The sequence below is a fragment of the Plecotus auritus genome (genome assembly GCF_963455305.1).
Source record: "Plecotus auritus genome assembly, chromosome: X".
In the NCBI taxonomy this organism is placed as follows: Eukaryota; Metazoa; Chordata; class Mammalia; order Chiroptera; family Vespertilionidae; genus Plecotus; species Plecotus auritus.
Window position 1 is genome coordinate 25,817,275 of NC_137784.1, and position 7,167 is coordinate 25,824,441.

The 7,167-nt window shown below is 39.3% G+C and overlaps 1 pseudogene across 1 annotated transcript; it reads right to left on the reverse strand.

Annotated features, from left to right (window-relative positions):
- Positions 1 to 1,253: 1,253 nt before the first annotated feature.
- LOC308239550 (cellular tumor antigen p53-like) lies at positions 1,254 to 6,877 on the reverse strand (annotated as a pseudogene). Its single transcript has 2 exons — positions 5,494 to 6,877; positions 1,254 to 1,424 (listed from the first exon to the last, which is right to left on the reverse strand). The product of its transcript is annotated as a cellular tumor antigen p53-like (transcript).
- Positions 6,878 to 7,167: the final 290 nt, after the last annotated feature.

The window sequence follows — 7,167 nt, forward strand, 5'->3', positions numbered from 1 at the left end:
CATTAGCAGTCACTCCCAATTTCTTCCCCTCTCACATATTTTCAGCCCTAGGTAACCACAAATCTACATTGTGTCACTATATACAGGGTTGGGAAAAATAGATTTACAGTTGTGAGTACAAGAAACAAAGAGTTTATTCTTGTATTATTTATTACCTGTATTATATTCCATATGAACAGCTGTAAACCTACTTTTGCCCACCTCTGTATTTGTCTATTCTAGACATTCAATGAAATGGAATCATACATTATATGTTTTTTTGTTACAAAGATACTTTTTCTTATTTAGGACAATGTTTCTAAAATTAATCCATATTGTAGCATCTATCAGTAGTATTTCATTAGTTATTATTGCTGAATAATATTCCATGGAGTCGATATACTACATTGTGTTTGTCTGTTCTTCACTAATATACATTTGAGTATTTCTTTCAATCTGGCTAACATGAACAATGCTGTTATGTACATTCATGTGCAAGTTTTCATATGGATATATATCTTTATTTCTCTTTAGTATAACATAGGAATAGAATTGCTGGGTCATATGGTAACAATTTAGAGGAAGCTCCAAATTATTTTATAAAGTGGCAGCACCATTTCTCATGCCCCTCAGAAGTACACAAGGGTTTCTCTAATTTCTCCATATACTCACCAGCATTTGTTATTATCTGTCATCATCATTAGAGCCATCCTAGGAGTGCAAGTGGTATCTCATTGCTGTTTAACATCTTATGTGCCTTCTTACCAACTGTATACCTTCTTTGAAGATATGTCCATCTAGGTACTTTGTCCATGTAAAATATTATTTATCATTTTATTACTTTGTTGTGTTTTTATATATTCTGGATACTATTTCATTTTCATATATGTGATTGCAAATATTTTTCCATTTTGTGTACTGTCTTTTTCTTTTCTTAATAGTATAACTGTAATTCCAAAGTTTATTTTGATGAAATCTGATTTTTTATGCCTGTGCTTTTGGTATCATATCTAAGAAATTATTGCCTAATCAAAGGTCAAGGATATTTAATCATATTTTCTTCTAAGATTTTTATAGTTTTCACTCTTATATTTAGGTCTATGGTCCATTTTGAGTTAATTTTTCTGCATGGTGTGAGGTAAGCATCCAATTTAATTCGTGTGTATGTGTCTTTCTAGTTGTTCCCTCACCACTTGCTTGAATATATAATTATTTCCCATTTTAATAATCTTGGCCTCTTTCCCTCCATTTATGACAGGAAGCCTCTCACAACTCTAGGAGTACTGGCTCAGGAGATTTAGAAGCAGCTGCATCTCTACAGCTATGGCCAGGTGGTGACAAGTCTCTGGTGGAATAGTAAAGAGCAGATCATCATATAAGAGAAACACCAAACCCCAAACCTCTGTCTTATGGCCACATCTACCCAAAGAAAAGCTTTTGTCACACTGAATTAAAGAAACGGGTGTGGGGATTGGAGATAAAATGTCATATTCTCACTGTGACATTTAGTAGATTCTCTTAAATGAATGTCTACATTTTTTTGTGTGTGTTAAGACAATTTTCAGGGACTTTCAGTGCTTGTTTTATTAAAATCTTCAACAGATGTGATTGTCTCACTGGAGAGAGTGTCCATGGAACACTTTGCACTATACAACAGGATTCTAGAAGTGCTTCTCTTCACGATATTCGTGTTCATATTTTACCACAGCTTCTTTTTCCTGAATACTTGTAAAGTGTGAGGCGCCTCACTTCAGCCTTCATGACTGCAGTGGCCGGGCTATGATGAGGGGCAGAGAGGAAGAAGCAGGGTTGGAGCATATATTTATGTGGGAGAAGAATTTTTTGTGGATTGGCCCTAATCTGATCATTTATGAATAAAAATATGACATTTGTACTTTGTATTTATAGGCTCTGTTTTCTTATATTTCTTTTGAAAAGTATTTAATTAACACTAAATATTGAAATCTTTACCTTCAGAAAAAAAAAATTCAGAAAATGTATCAAAATCAGTATTTTGCAAGTGATTGTCTTTTATTTAGCATACTAGGGGTCCAGTGCACGAATTTGTGCACCTTGAAAGGAATTGTGGGCTGTGAGACTACAGTAGGCACAGGGGCGGGTCTTGGCCCATCCTCTGTGCCCCTGCCCGGCCCCTCCCACTGTGGCCTCCAGTTCCCTGTCTATAGGCAGCCCTGTTCTGTTCCGGCTGCCACTCCACACACTGAAGGCACTGGCCCTGCTCAAACCTGCTGATGGCGGAGCAATTGGGGCTGGTACCAGCAGTGGGTGCAAGTGGCAGCTGCTGCCCCAATCACTCCTCGGGAGCAGGGGGAGGTGGAGAAGTCCTCAGGGGTGATCAGGGCCAGCAGCCGCCACTTGCACCCGCTGATGGTGCTGAGTGATTGGGACTGGCGCTGGGCACCAGCAGTGGGTGTGAACAGTGGCTCCTGCGCCGGCAGCGGGTATGAACAGGGCCAGCGCTGGCAGCAGGTGCGAGTGCCAGGCAGGACTGTGGTGCGTAGGAGCAAAGACTTTTGAGTAACCACCAGAGGCTTGCCCCAATGACAGCGACCAGCGCCCACTTTAATCTGGCGCCCCCGCTCACCTGCTCCACCATCCCACCTCAGCCATCAGCCCGCCATGTTCTGCACACACATCCCCTAGTGGTCAGCGCACATCATAGAGACTGGTTGTTTGGTTGTTCCACAATCCAGTCTATTTGCATATTAGCCTTTTATTATATAGGATAGTTTATCTCTGGTGAACAGAATTATTCATCCTCACTAAAGAAAAAAATAAAGAGACAAAGTGATTTGGAGATTAGCTCTTAAGACACTTGGCAATAAATTATTGAAATCATTTAAGCAGTGTATACTAGTTCAAGTGCACAAAGAAAAGGCAAATTCTTAAATTGTTTGGTAAGTTTCTACTTATAAATATTAATTGTAGAAACCTACCAAACATCAAAAATTATAGAGACATAAGAAAATAGCCAAAAAAGAGTTAAAACCATGATTAATTTTGGGTTTTAGAAATGAGAAGGAACTTTGAGACTAAAGTGGTGTGCTGGAGCTAGCTTTTACTGCCTCATGAGACCTGAATGTTAAATTTTAAGGATATTTGCAAGCCTACTATTAAATGTAACCCCAGACCTACCATTAAATAAATTATAGTAAAACAACTACAATCAATTTAAAACCTCAACATTTCCTAATGAATTTACTTTATTTTACTATTTTCAATGCTTGTGAGGTTATTTACATATTTGTATCTGTATAGTGAAAATACTCTATAATGGTATGCTAGTACACATCTCTCCTCAACTCCATACTCAGCAATATCATGATGGTAGTTTGAATTTGGATATGGTTGAAGTATTTATACCACAGAAATCAGCAACCACTACAAATCAGAGATTTTCTTTTTTTTTTTTCAGTGAGCTGGTTGTTAAAAATGTATTAGCAGTCCACTCACAAATAAATATAGGTATAGCTATAGATTTAGAGAGATAGATCAATGCAAATATTGATACAGATATAGATATATAAATTCATCTAGCAATACCAGCAAGATAAATGAATGAAAACTGAAAATATGTCAGCACCTTAAGAAAAATAAAAAAAAAATGTGGTACACACATTAAATGGAACATTATTTAGCCATAAAAGGAGGAAACGTTGACATATGTAACAATATGGATAAACCTGGACATTTATGCTAAGTGAAATAAGCCAGTTGCAGAAGGTCATATCTACTGCATGAAACATCTAAACATCTATCCACTTATATGAAACATCTAAACTCATAGGAGCATAAAGTAGAATGGTAGTTGCCAGGGGCTGAAAGACATGGGGAGATGCTGCTCAATGGGTATAAAGTTTCAGTTATACAAGATGAATAAGTTCTAGAGATCTTCTGTACAGCATTGTGCTTATAGTTAACAATACTGTGCTGTACACTTAAAATTTTATAAAGAGGGAATCTACCCTCTTATATTTTCTTACCACAGTAATCATAATAGTAATAACAAATAAAGTAAGCATAACAACTAATTTAAATTAAATTTAGAAACAATAATAGAGAATAACAGTGAAAGCAATAGTGGTACCCAATAAACAGACCCATATCTACAACTCTTCACAGTAAATGTTTATCAGACAAACATTTACTAAGTTAATGAATGCTCCCTATCACTTTCTGTGCTAGATAGAACAATGAGTAAAAAAGTCACTACCATTAGGACGGCCAAATTTCACAAATGAACATGGGATTCTATAAACCATATGACAAGAAATATCCATGAAGAAGGAAATAATACTTACCAACAATCAGCTGTGTGACAAATATGATACTAGATGTATTTACATTATTCCAGCTAAATTCTATATGAATTCTGATAGAAAAATATCATCACCACATTTTACATATTAGACTCAGAGAAATTAACTCTCAATAATCACTATACTTAATATTTCCCATTCTGCTATTAATTTTTGTACATATAACTTATTCTCTTTTATAATATTATTGGCTTCTCTCTTAGTAATGACTTCTCTCAAAGGGAAAGTAAACCTATCACAAATTGGGAAACTTTTACAAATGAAAAGGGCAAGAGAAAGATAATGCTGAAAGTCATAACTACTTGGATATTAATTATACATTGTGGTGATGAATTCCATTTGAAATCACTGCCCCAATGAAAGAAATTGAGAAAGAAAATAGGTAGCTTCTTAAATTCAGAAAACAGAGTAGACAGAGATCCTTGAAAGTATAACAGATATTTTTTATCAGCAAAGTTTTATTGTAAAGAAGAAACCAATATAAAAATATGATGTAAAAGGGGAAGAGGGAAAAGGGTATGGGGTGAGGAATACAGATATGCCTTACAGATTGTAGAATAAATTGATCCTGAACATTTCAGGGAAGTAAAACATCTTGGAAGATATAGATCCTACACTGGAGATGGAACCTTCCAAGGTGTGGGATGAGGTGAGATCTCCTCTTAGGTGGTGAGTTTCCCCTGACTTCAGACAGGATTTGGCCAAGCCAGCAGAGAAGGGACTTAGAAATTCCCTCCTCTTAACTAGCTGCCCAGATATAGGAACCATTAACCCATCTACCAAAGGGGACAGGAAACCAGCAGCCCTAAGGGAGCCTAGTCCCAAACATACATAATTTCATGAACCCTCACAATAAGTCCCATAAGGTAGGTATGATTGTTGACATTTTATCAATGTGGACAATGAAGTTAGGAGAAATTAAACTTGAGATAGCTTCCCTGGCTAGTTTCCAACCCAGTGTGTGGCTGATTTAAAACTTAACCCTTACATGTAGGAACATTTTCCTATCTCCCCCAAATGGTCTTCACAGTAAAGACCTCAAAAGTTAAATGGAAACATTTCAGCTTCCCCCACCTCCCCTCAAAAACCACCAGTGTAGGCTAACTAACTTCTTTAGTAGAGGCCTAGGCCAAAGCAAATGGAATTCCGGGGCATTTCTGAGGCACAACTGTACCAAACAGAGGTTTAAGCTCCTAAACCCCAAATAATGCCAGGAAAGGGGGACAAGGGTTGGTGAGTCAATGGAGGACAGGAAGCAGGGGATGTCAGTCTGCGTCACCGAGTCAGGTCCGTCTCTCTTGTACATGAGTCTTTTTTTTTTTTTTTTTTTTTTTTTATGGCAAAAGGTAGACTGCCCCTTTTTTGACTTCAGGTGGCTGGAGTGAGTCTTGCTTCCACCCAGGTCCTTTCCAGCCTGGAAGTCCTTTAGCTCTAAGACTTCATTCAGTTCTCCGGACATCTAAAGCATTCATGTCCATGGACCTGAAGGGTGAAATGTTCTCCATCCACTGGCATCTTTGGTGGGGGAGAGGAGTCGGTGTTGGTGGGCAGTGCTCGCTTAGTGCTTACAGGGGGCTGCTTGAGACAAGAGTCCCCTTTCTTGTGGAATTTTTCCTTCTCTGTGCCCCAGTCTCTCCCAGGACAGGCTCAAATACACACCTCAAAGCTATTCCGCCCCAGCAGATTACCACTGGAATCTTCCAGTGTGATGATGGTGAGGATGGTCTGCTGGTTCATGCCCCCATACAGGAGCTGTTACGCATGAAGCTGCAGTGGATGGTGGTATAGTCAGAGCCCACCTCAGGCGGCTCATGGGACACCACCACACAATGTCAAAAAGTGTTTTTTGTCATTCAAATACTCAGCACGCAAAGTCTCTTCCACCTGGATAAGATGCTGAGGAGGAGCCAGACCATTACTATAGTCAGAGAAGCACTCATTGTGGGGCAGCTCCTCACAACCTCCGTCATGTGCTCAGACTTCTTACACATGGCCATGGCACGGACAAAGGTACTGAGAGGGTGTGGGGAGTTGACCCACAGCTGCATGGGGCAGGTCTTTTCCATCTGGCAAAACAGCTTGTTGAGGGTAGGTGAGTATATGCAGGTTACAGACTTTGCTGTCCCAGAATTCAGAAATCCTAAATGGAAACTATAGCTACCAGGATAGATCTTCTGGGAAGGGACAGAGGATGGTGACAGGGCCCAGAAGGTGGCTGTTGTTGGGATAGCAGCTGCTGGTGCAGGAGTTTCTGGCATACTGGAGGCTTCATTTGGACCTTTGTCCAGACAGTTTATGAGTTCTGGGGACTTCCAGACCAGTTCATTCACTGCCTGGTAGTCTTCAGGATTCAGATCATTGTTTTCATAAAGTAAACTCCAAAAGTCTGAAAATGTCTCCTGACTCAGAAGGGTATCCATGACTTCTGACTGTGGCTCATCCATTGCAGCTTCCTGGAAGGCAATATGGCTGCTCTCTTCTAATTGCTGGTGGTCTCCGACAATCTTTGATGTTCCTTGACTTGTAGATGCATCGCTCCCATCTCTGTCTTCATCCATCACATGGCCTTCTCCCTGTGTGGGTCTGAACTTCAGGGGAGCATATCACAGTCCTGGGAAGCACACTCCAAGGTCAGAAGCCAGGTGACTCCAGGGGCCTAGGGTACACCTGTGTCCAAGATGGTGGTTTTGTACTTTTCATAACAGGTATTTTTTTTAAGTATCTGCTAAATCCCATGATAACCTTTCTAGAAGTATCCACATCTTTGGGTTTATGTCTTTCAGGGTGCACTATAGAATGTAGTTAATGATAAAAACAAAAAAGGCTTTTAATATGAAGCCTGGTTTTA